At 43.3% G+C, this 21,861-nt stretch overlaps 1 protein-coding gene across 1 annotated transcript in view; it reads right to left on the bottom strand.

The window, feature by feature from the left end:
• cuedc1b (CUE domain containing 1b) overlaps positions 1 to 21,861 on the bottom strand; it is a 170,661-nt gene that overhangs the window by 148,429 nt on the left and 371 nt on the right. The window lies entirely within an intron of this gene.

The following is a 21,861-nucleotide window of genomic DNA, read 5'->3' on the forward strand; positions in this document are numbered from 1 at the left end:
ACATATAGGCCAGACCAGGTAAGGATGGCAGTTTCCTTCCCTAAAGGGGATTTGGGAACCAGATGGTTTTTCTTGACAATCGGCAATGGATTCCGGATCATCAGACTCTCAATTCCAGATTTTTAATTAAATTCAATATCCCACCATCTTCGATGGCAGGATTTGAACCCAGGTCCCCAGTCTCTGGATTGGTAGTCCAGTGATAATACCACTAGGCCATGACCTCCCCACAAGGGAGGTCCCTGGCACTTAGTAAAAGCTCTGCCCAGGAAGGAATTGAGCCTCAGGAGAGGGTGGAAGCAACAATAGCCTCCCAACAAACTACTGAAAAGGTGGAACAAATAAAAACCTCAGAACAGTAACAGCACAAAAGGACAGTATTCAAGGTGTCATGTCTGTATCAGCAACTCATTCAGAAACATGACTTCAAGCCTGTGATTGCTATAAGAGTGGTGAGTGTGTAAGTCAATCTTTGACATCTCAAAAAGAAATGAAAATAGATGCCAACATATATGGAGTTCACAAAAGTGAATCTCTGTGTGGGTGGCCACCATTTTGAAATGACATCACATCCAACCGTGGGGCTGGGCATATCTTCAACTGCCTATTGCTTGCTGGATGCCTTGCATACAGTTAGTTAAAACATGGCATTTTGAGGAATGAGAAAGGACAGGCTGACTTGACGACTAATGGGAGTGCAGGATATGAAAAGGGAGGAACTGACTGAAAAGATGCAAGAATGGGACGGAGGGGCTGGAGAAAAGATTGGGTGGTCTTCTGTGTGCCCAGATTTGTGGTACTTGTAGCAGGGTTGAGTAGAAGCCTGGGCCCCAGTGGTTCTTGGAATGTCCTTCGCAGTCAAGATGCAGGGTTAATGGGAGTGAAGATGGACAAAGAAAAAGCGGCCTCGCGGGTGGATACTCATCGAACAGGCCTCCAGCAACAGCTCAACGCCTCCTGAAGATGCACAGGAGGAATGGAAATCCCTTCAGAAGGACCAAAGGGATCACCATGTTGGGGAATGAGGGAGAACATGGGAGAGGAGAAAAAACAAAATCATCACCCGACCGGGGCTCCCTCATCTCATGACACAAAGGTCAGCAGCAGGAGATCCATAGAGATATGGCACCAATGTCATCATCACCCCCCCCAATCCCCCAGTCTCCAGTTTGGCGGGAGATAGAATTCAGAAGGGCCAGAGGGTCAGGGAAAACAGGAAAGTAGTGGGGAAGTGGACGGAGTTTGGAACAAATGGGCAGGGGAAGAAAAAGGGAGGGAGGGCATGAAATTCCACCCCCCCCCCACTGGACATTACGTAAAAAAGTGTACCATGGCACAGAGGTAGGCCATTCAGCCCATCATACCTGCTCTGGTTGTACTGAGCGGTGGGGAGTGAGGAGGAGGGAAATAACTGGGCTGGGTAGGACAGGGGGCTGCTATACCAGACTGTGGGCATGGGGGCAAATGGATGGCGATTTTCTTCATTAAAATCAGCGGGTCTCCAACAGGAAACCAGTCAGTCCTCTCGGGTAACAGAGCATCAAACGGGGAGGTAGAAGTATCGAGGAAAGAAAGAAACACATAATAATGCAACCAAAGCAGAAATTGCTGGAAAAACTCGGTAGTTCTGGCAGCATCGGAGGAGAAAATTTTATTTAATTGAAAAGGCAGTCTCCATTCAGGGCACTCCCATTCTGGGACTGGCTGACACCCCCAGCCCACAAGGAACCAAGCCTGACCATTTGGGCAGCACATTATCAGTCAACTCCACTCAGTGACCAACGTTAACAGTGCACTTTGTTCAGAGAAGCAGAATTCAGTCGTTGGAGATTTATTAATGAACATAACCAATTTCTTTCTAACGTGTTGATGGGCTACTCAGTTCTTGCTGTACAAACTTCAAGGCTTACAGGGTGGTTAAGCAGCAAGATTATAATCAATATTTCCACACAAGGCTGGCCAGAAAACACACAAAGCAATAAATTCTTCAGAAAGATACAACAGCTTCACCAGTGAAGAGATTTATCAGAGCCCAATCCTGGCCAACAGAGAGTTTCACTTTGTATTCCACATGCTTATTATGTTATTGTATGCAACACCTCAGTGTTTGCAGCGCTAGTTAAGATGTTTCTCTTCTGCAATGGTGTAAAAATGCCTGGTGCTACAACTCATCCTAAAGGCAAACTGATAATGTTGCAGCGAGGGCAACAGAGTTAGCTGTCTACCTTAACCAAACAAATTTAAGGATTGAGAAGGTTGAGGAATGACAGTGAAGGAAGGGAAATTCAAGTCAAATCAGATCCACAAAGAAAACTAGACAAATAAAGGTTAAGATTGACAGAATGGAAATGTAAGAGCATGTAAAAATGTACTATTCTGAAGATCTGTAACAATTGACAACATGCAAGAATAAACCTCAGCACTTTACACTGTCTTTTCTCTGGGCCACAGAATTAACACTGCATTAACAATATCAATTTGCTAACAAGATACTTCTGTTAATTATGATGAGCCCCAACATCATGCAGTTAGTTTTAAATGGCAATTAATGAGCAGATCTTTAAAAATAACAGGGAGGTTCAACCCGAGATCCCTGTTAAATCACAACCTCTCTCTTTGTTCTCAAAATGTGCCGGCCAAATTGCCCATTAATTACATCAGGTATTGTCAACACATTACTAAGCAGATTTAGTTTCTGATTGTTAGGTTGGCCCAGTCTGTTACACAGACAAAGAAAAATGGAGGTATTTTAATCAACCTGTTCAGGCATGCTACAAACACACCTTTGGAGCAGGTGGGACTTGAACCCAGGCAAAAGGACACTACCACAAGAGCCCTAAGGAAGAATGTTATAGTTACTGACACAACCAATGACTGATTCCAGTCAAAAAACAAATCCCAATCTGAGAAACAAGTCACCAAACACATTTAATGAATTACTTTCCCAACAGTCTATAAGAGTCTATTCTGTTGGCAGTGTTTCTCAGAGTTCCAATTAATGGTTGTCCAAAATCTAGCACAGAAACCACTGTAACTTGTAATTTCGATACCATGCAATGAAAGATCAGGCACCAAATTCTGCTCAAATGACATATTTTTACATTCACTAATAGATAAAGTAGTGATCTACTGCACCATTGGAGTGAACTTTAGTAATGGGGTGGCACGGTGGCTCAGTGTTTAGCACTGCTGCCTCACAGCGCCAGGGACCTGGGTTCAATTCCTGCCTCGGGCAACAGTCTGGGTGGTGTTTGCACATTCTCCCTGTGTCTGCGTGGGTTTCCTCCGGGTGCTCCAGTTTCCTCCCACAGTCCGAAGATGTGCAGGTTACGTGAATTTCCCATGCTAAATTGCCAGTAGTGTTAGGTGCATTATTCAGGGGTAAACGTAGGGGAATGGGTCGAGGTGGGTTGCTCTTCGGAGGGTCAGTGTGGACTTGTTGGGCCGAAGGGCCTGTTTCCATACTGTAGGGAATCTAATCTGTTGGTGTTTTGTCCAGGAAAGTTACAGGTTATAGTAAGTGAATCATTTGGCACAAACTCTTATCCACTGTATTTTTCCCCTTTGCTATTTTATAGAACGTGGGCATCATTGAGATGTACAGAATGGAAACAGACCCTTCGGTCCAACCTGTCCATGCCGACCAGATATCCTAACCCAATCTAGCCCCACCTGCAGCACCCAGCCCATATCCCTCCAAACCCTTCCTATTCATATACCCATCCATATGCCTCTTAAATGTTACAATTGTACCAGCCTCCACCACTTCCTCTGGCAGCTCATTCCATGCACGTACCACCCTCTGTGTGAAAAAGTTGCCCCTTAGGTCTCTTTTATATCTTTCCTCTCTCACCCTAAACCTATGCTCTCTAGTTCTGGACTCCCCAACCCCAGGGAAAAGACTTTGCCTATTTACCCTATCCATACCCCTCATAATTTTGTAAACCTCTATAAGGTCACCCCTCAGCTTCCAACGCTCCAGGGAAAACAGCCCCAGCCTGTTCATCCTCTCCCTATTGCCCAAATCCTCCAACCCTGGCAACATCCTTGTAAATCTCATTGTCAAGGCCAGCATTTGTTGCCCATTGCCCCAGGTGGCTTGGTCAGCCATTTCAGAGGGAGGTTAAGAGTCAAACACGTTGCCATTGGGTTGGCAGCACAAGTAGGCAAGACCTGGTAAGGATGGCAAATTTCCTTCCCTCAAAAGAGCCTTAATGAGCCAAATGGGATTCCACAACAATGAATGATAATTCCATAGAAATTGCTGGAAAAGCTCAGCAGATCTGGCAGCTTCTGTGGAAAGAAATCAGAGTTTACAGAGTGACCCGAGGAAGGTTAAATCTGATTTCTTTCCAAAGATGCTGCCAGACCTGCTGAGCTTTTCCAGTAATCTCTATTTTTGTTTCTGATTTACATCATCCAGAGTTTTTAATGATAGTTTCACAGTCACTATTACTGACACCAGTTTTCAATTCCATGTTTTATTAACTGAGTTCAATTCCAGTTCCCCCAGCTGCCATGGTAGGACTTAAACCTATGTCCCCAGAACATTAACAACACACAGAAATTGCTGCAGGAACCCAGATGTGGAAAGGGAAACACAGTTAACATTTCAAGTCTGATAGAAGTCTTCTGAAGAAGACTATCTCCCTGATTATATCACAGTTTCCTTCTCCGGTAGCATAATATTGCAAGGTTTGCTAGGTAATGATTCAGAGGTAGATCCAAATGATCCTTTGTTTGCCCTATATTGTATCATATTTTATCATAAAGAGGAATAGAGATGCTGTTGATTACAGTTTTCACAAGGATGAAGACCCTAGTGTGATATAATGGGAAAGAATATCTTCTCAGATTTCTGCATTATTCTGATGATGATCCCAAAGGGGTATTTCACAGACTGCCATCATTCTATAAATGCATAAGGCAACTGGAGATTTATTCAGATAGTTTCTTCTGCTCAGGCAACTGACAAAGCACTTTTAGACTATTAAACTGCCCCAAGTATCACTTCATAAAACCACAAGCACAGAAAGCAGCCTTCAGCCTATAAACACCTGTGCTGACTCTTTGAAAACCCCTGCAAATTGTTTCTTGTGCTTATCTACAATATACTAACTTCCCTTTTGAAGAATGCTGCACCAACAGGTTTATTTGGAGTAATAGCTTTCGGAGCGCTGCTCCTTCATCAGGTAGCTAGCGCTCCAAATGCTTGTACTTGCAGATAAACCTGTTGGATGATAATCTGGTGTTGTGTGACTTTTAACTTTGTCCACCCCAGCCCAACACCGGCAAGTCCACATCTTTTGAAGAATCTCCATCCACAGCCTTATGGATATTGCACGCTAGACAGCTCCAGGGATAGGTCCTATTTAATCTTCCCTGCTCCGGAGCTCATTACTGATATGAGGTCCTACTGTCAGTGACTACACTCCAACACCTCACAGTTTGTGCAGCCACCTAGATGGTACGTTTTGGTGAGGTTTCAACGGCTGGGGTTTCACAGCTGTCAATAATTCAATCCTTGATGATCCAAAACATGCAATGGAAAAATGATAAGCAACGCGAAGCCATTCCAATCTTCATGTCCAAGGGGGAGTGAGACTAACTACACCACGTGAATGTAGCCCCTGAGGCACTGAATCCAAAAGCTAGCAAAGTCACTATTATTGTTGGTTATTACTGTCCCTAAATGGGACTTTATCTTACTGCAAGGCTGCAACAGGGTATGATCATGTCATGTAATGTGATATCACTTCCTGTGATGACAGAAAATGTCTAGTTTGCACATCACTGTAACCCCTTTAACTACAATCATCATCTTGAGCTCATGTCAATTCAGTCATAGAGTGGTACAGCACGGAACAGATCCTTCGGTCCAACCCGTCCATACCGAACAAATATCCTAAATTAATCTAGTCTCATATGCTAGCATTTGGCCCATATTCCTCTAAACCATTCCTATTCATATAACCATCCAGATACCTTTTAAATGCTTTAATTGTACCAACCTCCGCCACTTCCTGGCAGCTCATTCCGTACACACACCTTCCTCTGCGTGAAAAATTAGCCCCGTAGGTCCCTTTTAAATCTTACCCCTTTTACCTTAAACCTATGCCCTCTAGTTTTGGACATCGCCACCCTGGGGAAAAGACCTTGTCTATTTAGCCCATCCATATGCCTCATGATTTTATAAACCTCTATAAGTTCACCCCTCAGCCTCTGACGCTCTAGGGAAAACAGCCCCAGCCTATTCAGCCTCACCCTAGAGCTCATATCCTCCAACTCTGGTAATGTCTTTGTAAATCTTTTCTGAACCCTTTCAAGTTTCACAACCCTTCAGCACCGAGACCAGAATTAAATGCAGTATTCCAAAAGCAACTTAACCAATGTCCTGTACACAAGTGCAACATGACCTCCCAACCCCTATACTCAACACTCTGACCAATAAAGGAAAGCATACCAAACGCCTTCTTCACTATCCTATCTACCTGCGACTCCACTTTCAAGGAACTTTGAACCCATACTCCAAGGTCTCTCTTTGCAGCAGCACTCCTCAGGACCTTAGCATTAAGTGTATAAATCCTGTCCTGATTTGCCTTTCCAAAATGCAGCGCCTCGCATTTATCTAAATTAAACTCCAACAGCCACCTTCGGCCCATTGGCCCATCTGATCAAGATCCCATTGTACTCTGAGGTAACCTTCTTCACTGTCCATTACACCTCCAATTTTGGTGTCATCTGCACGTTTATTAACTATAACTCCTATGTTCACACCTAAATCATTTATATAAATGATGAAAAGCAGCGGGCCCAGGATGGTAAAAGCTAAACATGTCTCTCTGTGAGCAAAAGCATATGAATGAGTTTTCAATCTCCCTTTTACTAAAGACCATAAATTCTTTACAAAATGATAATGTCTGCAAGACAAATGGAAATAAATCCAAAGATATTTACTGAGACTTAGCATCACAAAGAAATGTGGAAAGAGTGGGATTTGTCCAGAGACACTTGTTGCTGATTTGCTTGTGGATGTAATGTGAGTAAATGCTAAAGGGAGTGTATGTGCAAAATTAAGTGAATCTTTGGGAACCACAAGAGGTGTACTAGAGTTATACTCATCGCCCTCTCCCTCAGGGAGGAAGAAGCAAAAGGAATATTTGAAAACAAAATGCTGTGCAGAGTTCCTGCTGTCACCAATTGCTTAGTTGTTTGGTGTGGTGAGAGATCAGGTTCTGCCATTATCCTAACCCTCCTCACCCCTGCAGACAATCAATTTACCAATCCACCATTTGGACCAGGTTTCGGAGAGATGGAAATGCCTACAGAGCTGTAACCAGAAAAGTTGTGTTTTTAAGGAATGGAAGGTGCAAAGGAGACTATAAAAGATTTGCCAAAATTATCCTCCTGTAAGAATATGCAGTGCACTAGCAAATATTGTCGAACAACACAATGGCAATCTATGCAGTTAGTCGATAGTGTTATTTTATAGAGCACTTTTAAGAAAATGGGAACATTCACGGGTTGCTGACCTTGTTCAATTTGACAGGCTAATCCATAATATTATTTCGCAGCAATTTTGAAATTAACTCCAAAGTGAAACAGCAGTGGGCTGATGTGAAGGGATGGTCATGGCTGGACTTTCATATCTGATGGCAAGTGAAGTTATCCAGAAATAATAACACATCCTGGGCTTCCAGTGGGGCCACAGCTTACACTGACTGATCAGTAAAAGTAATAAATGACTGTCCAATTGGGAGGAACGTAGTCCAAATCAGAGTCTCATATGGTTGCGATAAATTCAAAGAAAATTATTTCTTTTCAAACAAACATGTAAGCGTTCCCATTGTTCATTACACAGAAACCTGAATATTGGATGCACTCCAAGTACTATACATTCCCAAAAAAAACCTGAAGCTAATCATTGGGCTAGATCCTCAGAAGTTCTTTGTAACAAAATCAGAACGGAGAGTCATTATTTGAAGTTAGGAAAGCCTTAAGATCAACATAACTACTGCTACCTGAATACAGCTGAAAAGAGAGACGTGTGGGAAAAGCTTTTCATCTTGCATTCATCAGGACAAACGCAAGAATGCCAAATTTCAAAATATCACAGCAAGTTACACCACAGATGAAAAGGCTGCTGATTGGTTGTCAAGTCAACTCTGAGAACAAACTGCCACCTTTCATGAGTGCAGCTGGGGTATACTATTTCAGAACTGACCGGACACCTTTCTCAGTTTAACAGGGCGCTGAGCGTGACAACCGTTGAGGCAACAGCTTAGATCAAAGCTACAATTGTTCACCAAGGTGAATATAATGGATTGCATAGCCCCTAGGACAAGAGTAGGAGGAATGGTTTTGGGGATGGCCCAAACGCTATAAGTATGACAGATCATCTGATTGTCCATTTGCTGTATGTAGGACTCTACGGTGTACAAATTGACATCTTGTTCTCTTCCTACAGTCGGTCAAAATTAACTCGCTGGCTGTAAATTGCTTTGGGACTTGAGGATGTATTAAAGAGCTACATAAATGCAATTACTTTGTTCTCTTTCTTTCTTTCTTTCTAACTGTAGAGTCACGTGAGCTTTTCTTCATTTCTCCCACCTTCACATATTCTTTTGGCTTTTGGAGCCAAGTTTATATTTTGCTTGTTTGTTTATGATTTTTACATTTTACTACTTCCTTACAAAAGACCAAAGAATCAAAGAGCCCCTACAGTGTAGAAGCAGGCTGTTTGGCCCATCGAGTTCACAGTGACCCTCCAAAGAGCATCCCACCCTGATCCATGCCCCCTACTCTATCCCTATTCCCACGTCCAATCCACCTAACCTCCACATCTCTGGACTGAGACAAAACCAGAGGAAACCCACGCAGACACAGGGAGAATGTGTAAACTCCGCACAGACAGTCACCAGAGGCTGGAATCGAACCCGGTCCCTGGTGCTATGAGGCAGCAGTGCTATTCATGGAACCACAGTGCTGCCCTCAAAGAGTCTCAGATTTATTATATTACTTTTAAAGCTCCTGTCATTAGTTATAGAGAGATAGAGTCATAGAACTGTCCAGCATGGAAACAGATCCTTCAGTACAACCTGTCCACCCTGACCAGATATCCTAACCTAATCTAGTCCCATATCCCAGCACTTGGCCCATATCCCTCTAAATCCTTCCTATTCATATAGCCATCCAGATGCCTTTTCAATGTTGTAATTGCACCAGCCTCCACTACTTCCTCTGGCAGCACATTCCAGACACACACCATCTTCTGTGTGAAAACGTTGCCCCTTGGGTCCCTTTTAAACCTTTCTCTTCTCATCCAAAACCTATGCCCTCCAGTTTTGGACACCCCTATCCTGGGGAAAAGATCTTGGCTATTCACCCTATCCATGCCCCTCACAATCTTACAAACCTCTCAAAACCTCAGCCTCCGACCCGTCAGGGAACACGGCCCCGTCTATTCAGCCTCTCCCTGTGGCTCAAACTCTCCAACATGCTTGTACATCTGGAAAATTTAATCAGGCTATTTCCACACACCAGGATTCACCAAATATTTGGAATGAATGAGCAATTAGTCTGTTTTTTTTTTGTAGTATCAAAGCTTCCTGGCTTTGTTAAATAGTGGCATGGGGTACAGCCACCTAAACGCGAAGACGTTTACCAACTGTGCTTTTTGGTCATTCGCATAGCTGCAAAATTCCTCTTGATAGGAGTGAGATTAGTGATTTTAATTGTCAATAAAAAGCTCATGTCATCCCCTTGCAATCAATCCCCAAAGTCTATCCCATGTTGGAGCACTTTCTAACCTCTGTTCAATATTTAGCTTTTTCTTATTTTGAATGCTATTGCTCCCACTTAACTTTTTATGGCCTTTACCATCTTCTGCACTCATGCAAAGGTTCCCCCCCCTTACTGGAGGACACCTTTATTATTAATTGAATGTTTATTATTCCCCCTATAATCCATACACAGAAAGAGCATCAGACTAACACCTCAAGTTAACTAGCCATATCTATATTTATGAGGTTTGAAGCAAAATAGTGACTCACTGCAGAACAGGTTCGTGTGTTAGAATCATCCAAAACCTGTGGAAAAACTAGGATGCCTTACATTCTAACGTGCTATCAACATTTGGCTTCCAGGCAATAAGATCCTGGTCACTGGTTTGGTAGTCTGCCTAGTTGTAAGCCAAAATTCCTCACCCAGTGTTACAAAGGCAAAGAAGATTTAGCAACGTCATGTAACACTAACACTCGGTTAGAACTCCACAACAGACATCATTGCTTTGGAACTCATGACCCCATTATTTCAGATCAGGACCCCTCCAGAATTTTAGAACATAGAACATAGAACAATACAGCACAGAACAGGCCCTTCAGCCCACGATGTTGTGCCGAACATTTGTTCTAGCTTAAGCACCCATCCATGTACCTATCCAATTGCCGCTTAAAGGTCACCAAAGATTCTGACTCTACCACTCCCACAGGCAGCGCATTCCATGCCCCCACCACTCTCTGGGTAAAGAACCCACCCCTGACATCTCCCCTATACCTTCCACCCTTCACCTTAATTTATGTCCCCTTGTAACACTCTGTTGTACCCGGGAAAAAGTTTCTGACTGTCTACTCTATCTATTCCTCTGATCATCTTATAAACCTCTATCAAGTCACCCCTCATCCTTTGCCGTTCCAACGAGAAAAGGCCTAGCACTCTCAACCTATCCTCGTACGACCTATTCTCCATTCCAGGCAACATCCTGGTAAATCTTCTCTGCACCCTCTCCAAAGCTTCCACATCTTTCCTAAAGTGAGGTGACCAGAACTGCACACAGTACACCAAATGTGGCCTAACCAAAGTCCTGTACAGTTGCAACATCACTTCACGACTCTTGAATTCAATCCCTCTGCTAATGAACGCTAATACACCATAGGCCTTCTTACAAACTCTATCCACCTGAGTGGCAACTTTCAAAGATCTAAGAACATAGACCCCAAGATCCCTCTGTTCCTCCACCTCACTAAGAACCCTACCGTTAACCCTGTATTCCGCATTCTTATTTGTCTTTCCAAAATGGACAACCTCACACTTGGCAGGGTTGAACTCCATCTGCCACTCCTCAGCCCAGCTCTGCATCATATCTAAGTCCCTTTGCAGCCGACAACAGCCCTCCTCACTATCCACAACTCCACCAATCTTCGTATCATCTGCAAATTTACTGGCCCACCCTTCGACTCCCTCATCCAAGTCATTAATAAAAATTACAAACAGCAGAAGACCCAGAACTGATCCGTGCGGAACTCCACTTGTAACTGGGCTCCAGGCTGAATATTTACCATCTACCACCACTCTCTGAGTTCGACCAGTTAGCCAGTTTTCTATCCAATTGGCCAAATTTCCCTCTATCCCATGCCTCCTGACTTTCCGCATAAGCCTACCATGGGGAACCTTTTCAAATGCCTTACTAAAATCCATGTATACTACATCCACTGCTCTACCCTCATCCACATGCTTGGTCACCTCCTCAAAGAATTCAATAAGACTTGTAAGGCAAGACCTACCCTTCACAAATCCGTGCTGGCTGTCCAATTTTGGAGTAGGGTAGGGGAGGTTTCAACTCAAAATTTAAGAAGACCCCATCTTAAAGAATCCTGTGATGAGAGTTCATTGTTTAGATGCATGCAGGCGGAGTTTGAATAGTGGAGCTGGGAGAATAGACAAATATTCTTGATTCCGTTTAGCGCGTCTGAGGAGCAGAGCATTTCTGTGGAGGTTAAATACTCCACAATAGGCCACAAAATATGTACAATAGGTTTAATGACCTGAATGGTCTCTATGCTTTCTTACTTCCCAGAAGGGAGTCTCTCCCCTCAGAACAGTTTGCTGCTTTACTGCTGTGGCCACACAATATCATTTGGGTTACTCAGAATCCTGAAACGTTTAAAATACAAATGCATCCATTTCCAATTATCTAAAGCTCTCAAAGAAGCAAAATATCCCGAAGCATTTCACACCATGATCGTTAAACAAAATTTAAAACCAAGAAAGATTTGGTCAATGACAGAGGTTTCCTGGTGCTTTCCAATGGGAGAGGTTGAGTATTTTGAGGTGATTTCAATGTGTGGGGTTAATGAAATGGTGGGTACATGGAAGTGACCCAGATTTGAGAAGTGCACAGGTCCTGGAGAGAGAGGTTGGGCTGGAGGAGATTACAGGTTTAGGGAAGGGCGAGGCCGTGCAGGGACTTGAAAACAAACACGAGAATTTGAAGACGGGCTCTCAGCCCATTATGGCCTCAATACAAGTCACTGAGCACTAGGGTAACAGGCAGGGGGGGGTAGAGTCAGGAAATATCTTTCCTCTTTCCAGACAACGGCAGGTTCCCTGGTGATAATTCTCCAAATCACAGCAACATCCCTTGGCTTTTTACTTTGGGTAAGGAATGGAGGCAGGCTTCGAGTCAACTTTAACGGAAGCAGGTTAAAAATCACACAACACCAGGTTATAGTCCAACAGGTTTATTTGGAAGCACTAGCTTTCAGAGTGCTGCTCCTTCATCAGGTGACTTACATATAAAAGAACAGAAACCAGCATATCCCATTATAAAAGATGAAAGTTTTAAGCTAAGATGTATCAAATCTCCATGACACTGGACTCCTTTGGCTATAAGAGCTGAAAATGTGTTGCTGGAAAAGCGCAGCAGGTCAGGCAGCATCCAGGGAACAGGAGAATTGACGTTTCGGGCATAAGCCTGAAGAAGGGCTTATGCCCGAAACGTCAATTCTCCTGTTCCCTGGATGCTGCCTGACCTGCTGCGCTTTTCCAGCAACACATTTTCAGCTCTGATCTCCAGCATCTGCAGACCTCACTTTCTCCTTTGGCTAAAAATTCTGTGAGCATGATCTTAACCTCCACAACTACCTGATGAAGGAGCGATGCTCCAAAAGCTATTGCTTCCAAGTAAATCTGTTGGACTATAACCTGGTGTTGTGTGATTTTTAACTTTGTCCACCCCAGTCCAACACCAGCAACTCCAAATTAATGACAGTAAGTATTGGACTCTTTCCTCGTGGTGTTCATCTGATCCACATCCTACCGTCTAGTCAACCACAGGCACTTTTACAGGAATGGAAATACATTATCTACATTATGGAGAGGAAAAGGGTATTATTATAGAGACGGATTTTACAGTGATGGAGAGGATATGGGATCAGAGACCCAATGAGCTGCAATGGCAAAGCTGACACATTAAATTTAGGCAAAGATCAGAGGGGGGATGTCCCATCATACTTAAATTATACAACAACTATAGTTCATAGAACATAGAACTTAGAACATAGAAGAATACAGCGCAGTACAGGCCCTTCGGCCCTCGATGTTGCGCCGATCCAAGCCCACCTAACCTACACTAGCCCACTATCCTCCATATGCCTATCCAATGCCCGCTTAAATGCCCATAATGAGGGAGAGTCCACCACTGCTACTGGGAGGGCATTCCACGAACTCACAACTCGCTGAGTAAAGAACCTACCCTAACATCTGTCCTATACCTACCACCCCTTAATTTAAAGCTATGCCCCCTTGTAATAGCTGACTCCATACGTGGCAAAATATTCCTACTGTCGACCCATCTAAACCTCTAATCATCTTGTATAACTCTATCAAGTCACCCCTAAACCTTCTTTTCTCCAATGAAAACAACCCCAAGTGCCTCAGCCTTTCCTCATACGATCTTTCTACCATACCAGGCAACATCCTGGTAAACCACCTCTGCACCCGTTACAGTGCCTCCACATCCTTCCTATAGTATGGCGACCAAAACTGCACACAATACTCCAGATGTGGCCACACCAGTGTCTTATACAACTGCAACATGACCTCAGTACTCCGGAACTCAATTCCTCTACCAATAAAAGCCAGTACGCCATATGCCTTCTTCACCGCACTATTTACCTGGGTGGCAACTTTCAAAGATTTGTGTACATGGACACCAAGATCCCTCTGCTCATCCACACTACCAAGTATCCGACCATTAGCCCAGTACCCCATCTTTTTGTTACTCTTACCAAAGTGAATCACCTCACACTTAGCTACATTGAACTCCATTTGCCACCTTTCTGCCCAGTTCTGCAGCTTATCTATATCCCGCTGTAACCTGCCACGTCCTTCCTCACTGTCTACAACTCCTCCGACTTTCATATCATCTGCAAACTTGCTCACCCAACCTTCTAACCCCTCCTCCAGGTCATTTATAAAAATGACAAACAGCAATGGTCCCAAAACAGATCCCTGCGGAACACCGCTAGTGACGGCACTCCAAGATGAACCTTTGCCATCAACTACTACCCTCTGTCTTCTTCCGGCCAGCCAACTCCTAATCCAAACCTCCAACTCACCCTCAATGCCATACCTCCGTATTTTTTGAAGTAGCCTACCAAGGGGAACCTTATCAAACGCCTTACTAAAATCCATATACACCACATCTACCGCTTTCCCCTTGTCCACCTCCTTAGTCACCTTCTCAAAGAATTCAATAAGGTTTGTGAGGCACGACCTGCCCTTCACAAAACCATGCTGACTATCCTTGATCACATTATTCCTATCCAGATGTTCATAAATCCTATCCCTTACAATTCTCTCTAAGACTTTGCCCACAACAGAAGTGAGACTCACCGGCCTATAGTTACTAGGGTTATCCCTACTCCCCTTTGCAACTTCGTCTCACCTTTCAAAATGTGAAGTTTTTACTTAAGCATAGTGTAATTTAGGAATGATTTTTAGGTATTTCATCAATATGCTCCCCACTATCAGAAGGTCAGGGTATGGACTGACAGACAATGCCACAATCTACAACTCTATTCACAATCCTCTGATAATAAAGTAATTCATGCCAATCTACAGCAGGACCCGAACAACATCGAATTCAGGGCTTAGAAATGGCAGCTATCATTTATTCCTGATTTGGAGGTGCCAGTGTTGGACTGGGGTGTACAAAGTTAGAAATCATATAACACCAGGTTATAGTCCAACAGGTTTAATTGGAAGCACTAACATTTGGAGTGCTGCTCCTTCATCAGGTGGTTGTACATTTACTCCAGTAGCCACCAAGTAACAACCCAAGTTGAACATGAGAAAGACTCCACTTGCTGCAAAGATCAGTCCAGAAGTCAGATAGACTATTCCCCATCAATCTGGATTGGTCCAGCTACTAAAGTATACAAGAAGCTTGAGGGCATCCACGACAGAGCAGTTCTCTCAATTAGTGCCATTGAATACAATGTTCCACAATCTATCACCAGTACACTCTGGCTGCTATATGTATGATCTTTCAGACAGCAATAATCTAGCTAGGTTACTTGAACACCTCCTGAACCTGCACTTTACCAGTCATAGAGATGTACAGCATGGAAACAGACCCTTCGGTCCAACCCGTCCATGCCGACCAGATATCCCAACCCAATCTAGCCCCACCTGCCAACGCCCAGCCCATATCCCTCCAAACCCTTCCTATTCATATAACCATCCAAATGCCTCTTAAATGTTGCAATTGTAACAGCCTCCACCACATCCTCTGGCAGCTCATTCCATACACGTACCACCCTCTGCGTGAAAATTTTGCCCCTTAGGTCTCTTTTATATTTTTCTCCTCTCACCCTAAAACTATGCCCTCTAGTTCTGGTCTCCCCGTCCCAGGGAAAAGACTTTGTCTATTTATCCTATCCATGCCCCTCATAAATTTATAAACCTCTATAAGGTCACCCCCCAGCCTCCGACGCTCCAGGGAAAACAGCCCCAGCCTGTTCAGCATCTCCCTGTAGCTCAGACCCTCCAATCCTGACAACATCCTTGTAAATCTTTTCTGAACTCTTTCAAGTTTCACAACATCTTTCTGATAGGAAGGAGACCAGAATTGCATGCAATATTCCAACAGTGGCCTAACTAATGTCCTGTACAGCCACAACATGACCTCCAAACTCCTGTACTCAATACTCTGACCAATAAAGGAAAGTATACCAAACGCCTTCTTCACTATCCTACCTACCTGCGACTCCACTTTCAAGGAGCTATGAACCTGCACTCCAAGGTCTCTTTGTTCAGCAACACTCCCTAGGACCTTACCATTAAGTGTATAAGTCCTGCTAAGTTTGCTTTCCCAAAATGCAGCACCTCGCTTTTATCTGAACCAGTCAAGAACAGAAAATGGCATGTGAACTTCATTACCTGCGATTCACATATCATCCCATCTTGGATGTCATTCTGTAATGTCTATTAATTCACCAAAGCTGGATCATAATCGATGTTCATAGACTATTGAGGTTCATAGAATCCCTACAGTGTGGAAGCAGGCCATTTGAACCTTCGAGTACACACCAACCCTCCAAAGAGCATCTCACCAAGTCCCATAACCTCACATTCCCAATGGCTGACCCACCTAACCTGTACGTTTTTGGACTGTGGGAAGAAACCAGAGCACCCAGAGGAAACCCACACAGACACGGGGAGAATGTGCAAACTCCACACAGACGGTAGCCAGAGGTTGGAATCGAAACCGAGTACCTAGTGCTGTGAGGCAACAGTGCTAACCACTGAACCACCTGCAATTCCTGACTCCATGCAACACTGCAAGACCACGGTGGTTCAAAGGGTAGGCTATGGTAGATAGAACAAGTCAGAAGAGCATTAGAGAGGATTAGCTCAAGGCAACCAAGAATGGTTAAAATTACATAAATGTGTCTCATGAACAGCATCAGCATTCTGAGAATTAAATAAAAATTACAAAGTTATTTCTCCTGAAGTTTACTCTGAGCTTTAGCCTGTGAGCTAGGTGTGTGTTCCTACCCTCTGTTACTGAGCCAAAGTTACCCAATCCAACCCGTGTTTTGGAAGTAACCCAGAATCCAGTAACCAAGGTGTGTCAGTACCAGTAAACGTAAACCATGAAAACGAAAAGAAATACAGATTTAAACTTTGTATGTAGCCATCAAATCTGCGATAGCCACAAACTTAATAAGAAAAAAAACTTTCCAATAGATATTGTGAAATGGACTTTGCTTTCACAAAAAACCGTGTTCTCCCACGACATTATAGTTGTTGTTCCATTGTTCAACAACTTCTGTGCAACTAGAGAGCAGGTAATAAACAAGGTCGTATTTTGCTTTATTCGAGACAACTGAAGATAAGTTGGGCCATTCAGATTATCTTAGTTTCCAATCCTTACAAGTCCCTCCCTTCCAGCATTCAACGAATCTTTAACGATTCCTGGGTTTAGCACCATTGAAAAGTTACAGCACTGAAAGGAGGCATATCATGTGTGTGCCAACTGAACAAACCAGGCACTCATTCTGATCCCACTTTCCAACACCCAATCCATAGCCTTGCAAGTTACCGCATTTCAGGTGTAGACCCAAATTCCTTTAAATGATTTGAGGGTTTCCACCTCAATCACCAAACTGAGTTTATACCTATTGGATCGGTCTATCCATTCCAAGAATCTATCGATCTTTATGTTGGTATATGAAGCAAAGATTTGCCTTTTAAACTTGCAAGCCCTTATCCTACTCTTTATAATGTAATTTTCCGGATTGAATTTACCCATTTGATTAGGTGTATTCTATTCCTGAAGTTCAAAATAGTATAGCAACTGGTATTAAGGCTAACAAAATACAAACAAAAAGAATATGAAATTCAAATGCAAGTTATTCCATAGAACACATAAAGGATGGCAGAACAGGTGATGTGTCACAGCTGCAGCATGTGGGAGTCCCTGGTTGACATTTTGGTCCAGAACAAACTTGTGTGCAGTAGGTTGGAGGAGGTACCGCTCAGAGTTTAGGAGCTGGAGACTGAACTACACTTGCTGCAGCGCTTCAAAGTGAAGGCACGTTATTTGGCTTCTTTGCACCAGAAGGCAGTCACACCTCTTCAAGCTAGGTCATCTGATTTGGTCAGTGTTCAGGGACAGCCAATGAGGCAGGTGGAGGCACCCACAGGGCAAGAGCTTTAGCCTATGAAACTCTCCAATAGGTCTGAGGTTCTTTCAGCTTGTCTGGATGACAGTGAGGGTTGTTAGGATGGAGTTATCTGACCATGGCACTAAGGTACAGGAAGCCACTCAAGGGCCGGCGGGGAATAAGAAGGAATGTGGTGGTTGCAGCAGACAGTACAGTGAAGGAAATAGGCCCTTCAGCCCAACAACTGCACAATGACACTCCGAAGAGTAACCCACCCAGACCCATTCCCCTACCCTATTACGCTACATTTACCCCTGACTGATTGACACCGCTCTCTGCAGCAAAGAGTGAGAGTTCAGACAGCTGTGTTTCCTGCCTGATACCATAGTTCAGGATAAGTCGTCAGTGCTAGAGAGGAGCTGGAGAGAATCCAGTTGTTTTGGTTCCGTATAGATACCAATAACATAGGCAGGACAAAGAGGAATTTCTTCATAGTCAGTAGTCATGATATAGGCGTCAAATTAAAAAGTCAAAGATCATGATCACTGCATTAATTCCTGATTACGTGCAAATTGACATAAGACAAGTCAGATTAGAAAAATCAATGCAGAGTACAAAGACTGGTGTGGGTTCTGGTTCATGGATACCAGCAGCAGTACAGGGCAAAGTAGCATCTGTACCTTTAGGAGGATCTTCAGCTAAACCATGCTGGGGCTGGTCTTCCTGTCACCTGCATAACTAGGGAAATAGAGAGGATTTTGAACTCAATAGTGGGGGCAAGGAATCAAACTTGGGAAGATGAGGTGAAACGTAAGGCCAAAGTGAAATGTGTTAATAAGGGAAACAATAAACAGACCCTAACAGGAAGTGATGGAAAGTACAATACTAAGAATCAGTCAGCAGATCAGATTATAATTTACAAAGACAGTAAACAGATAAAACTGAAGACTCTAAATCAGAATGTCTGTAGCATTCAACATGAAACAGAAAATAATAACTACAGTCTGATATCCATCGTAGAGACATGGATTAAGAATTGAATCTCGAATGATAAAAGATATTTAAATATATCAGGAAATTAGGAAAAGGTGGAGGGATGGCTCTGTTAATTCACAATTATATTAGCACAATGGAGAGGGATTATCTAAATTTAGGAAATCAAGCTGCTCAAACAATTTGGGCAGGAATGAGTAATGACAAAGGCAAGAAGTCAGTCGAGGGATTGAATGACAGGCCTTCCAACAGTAACCAGGCGGTATGGTGGAACATAAAGGAAGAAATAATGAGGTGTTATCAGCAAGTTAAAACAATAATAATCATGGAAAGATCACCAACTGGAAAGATCAGATTGGCAAAGTTAAAAATCACACAACACGAGGTTATAGTCCAACAGGTTTAATTGGAAGCACACTAGCTTTCGGAGCGACGGTCCTTCAGAGCGATAGTCTATCACCTGATGAAGGAGCGTCGCTCCGAAAGCTAGTGTGCTTCCAATTAAACCTGTTGGACTATAACCTGGTGTTGTGTGATTTTTAACTTTGTACAACCCAGTCCAACACCGGCATCTCCAAATCAAGATTGGCAAAGGCAGCCTAAATGAGGAGTCCATAGAATGTTTTCAGGATAATTTCTTAGAACAACATGTTCAAGGGCCAACCAGAGAGTTAGCTTTACCGGACCTGGTCTTGTGCAACAAATACGATTAATTAATGATCTTATAGTGAAAGTGCCCCTAAGTAACACTGGCAATAATATGGTTGAATTTTACACTCAGTTTGAGGGAGAGAAAAGTGGGTTTGGGTTTTTGTAAAAATGTAAATAAGAGAAATTATGAAGGTTGAAAGTTGAACTGGCTGAAGGTCTTGGTAAATTAGGTGAAAGGTAATACCAAACCAAAATAACAAGCCTGCAATTGTACAAAGACAGGTGGCAGGTTAGAATATTGGATGAAATGTAAAAAACTGCAAAGGGGAAATCAGTGAACGTACTGTATTTAGATTTTCAGAAGGCATTTGACAGGGCGCCACATCAAAAGTTATTGTGGAATGTAAAAGCTTCTGGTGTACGGGATAGCAAATTGGCTGACTAAGAGGAAGCAGTGTTGATGGTTGGCAATGTTTAAGAAGCAGTGTGCCACAGATATCAGTGCTGGTACATCAACTGTTTACAATTTATATAAAGAACTTAGATGAAGGGAGACAAGAACAGTTACCAGAGTTGCAGATGACACAAAGACAGGCAGACAGGCAGGAAAGCTAAGTTGTAAGGAGAATATAAGAATAGGATATAAGAGTAGAAAATATAAATAGAAGAAGCTCTGGTAGCATATTGTTAGATTAAGTGAGTGGGCAAAATGGACAATATTGTGGAAAAATGTGAAATTCTCTGGTTTAACAGGAAAAATATTTCTTAAACTGATCTAAATGGCAAATGATTGCAGAGCTCAGAGATGCAGAGATCTGGGTGCCCTTGTGCATGAATAGCAAAAGGTTGGTACAGAGGTACAGCAAGTCATCAGGTAAACAAAATGGAACGTTATCATTTGGCAAGACTTTAACACAAAAGTTAAGAGGTTGTGCTTCAGTTATCCAGACAGACCACATCTGGAATACCGTGCAGAGTACTGAACACCTCACTTAAGGATGTAAATGGGTTGAGGCAGTTCAAGAAAGGTTCATTCAACTGACATCTGCAACCAGATGTGTGCTTGGTGGATAGTGCAAGGCCGTATCCACTGGAATTCAGAAGAATAAGAGAAAATTTGATTGAAATATAAAAGATCTTGTGAGGTACTTAAAAGGTAAATAGGAAGAGGATGTTTGCTCTCACGTGAGGAGCTGTTTAAAAATCAGGAGTCACCCATTTAAAACTGAGATCAGGTAGAAAACAATTCTTAGGCGTGAGAGTCTTTGCAACTCTCATTCTGAAAAGTAAGCACAACATTTTTAAGGCAGAGCTAAATTCTTGATCAGTAAGGGGGTGACCGGTTATCAGAGATAAGTGGGAATGTGAATTTGAGGTTACACTCAGATCAGCCATGGGAAAGTGAGGACCGCAGATGCTGGAGACCAGAGTCAAGATTAGAGTGGTGCTGGATAAGCACAACAGGTCAGGCAGCATCCGAGGAGCAGGAAAATCGACATTCCGGGCAGGAGCCCTTCATAAGGAATGGGGGACTAGGTTGGAGGGACTGAATGGATGACTTTCCCTACTTCCTATGCTCCTATTTAACAAACTTTAAATGGGGGGGGGCAAAGGAATTATAGAGAAGAGTAAAAGGGAAGGGGAAGATAGACAATAACTGAACCACGGTGGTCAGTGCTCCCTTACATGTACAATACTTGGATTTGCCTCATGTTTAAACAGTGGTTTCAGAACCTGAGAGGAAAACAGAAGAACATGAGAAAACGAGGCATGGGGGAGGGGTAAGTGGCAACAGGAAGCAGGTAACACCACGATGAATTATTTTCACAGGCAAAACCCCGATCCTCTTACTTGGGAGCAAGTTAAACAACTGTTTGGAAAGTGGCCGCTGACAGGAAGCGAAATGAACTTTAATTTTGAAGGGAGCATTCAAAAATTCCTTCGCGCGACTGATACAATCCAACACATGTTTCCGGCTGGAGGAATGCTCTTTCGATGTTTTTTTTTATTGTTTAAGAAGCTTGCTCAGATCTTGACAAAAGTGTCCTCCCCGCGACTGATTTGATTTTACCCAGTCCCTGCAAATCCCCCCACTCCCTCCTCCCCAGTGCAGCAGCAGCCGCCAAGACAGAACGGAGAAGGCCGACTTTTTTTTACAAAGAAAGAACATACACACATCCACATAAATACAAATCCAACCCAATGCAAGCCATGCCGAGGTGGGAGGTGGTTAAACCTCCCCGGATCCCATTGCAAGGGGACCCCC

The sequence above is a fragment of the Chiloscyllium plagiosum genome, unplaced genomic scaffold, assembly GCF_037043375.1.
Source record: "Chiloscyllium plagiosum isolate Xiang-an unplaced genomic scaffold, Cpla_swu_hap1 HiC_scaffold_31, whole genome shotgun sequence".
NCBI lineage: Eukaryota > Metazoa > Chordata > Chondrichthyes > Orectolobiformes > Hemiscylliidae > Chiloscyllium > Chiloscyllium plagiosum.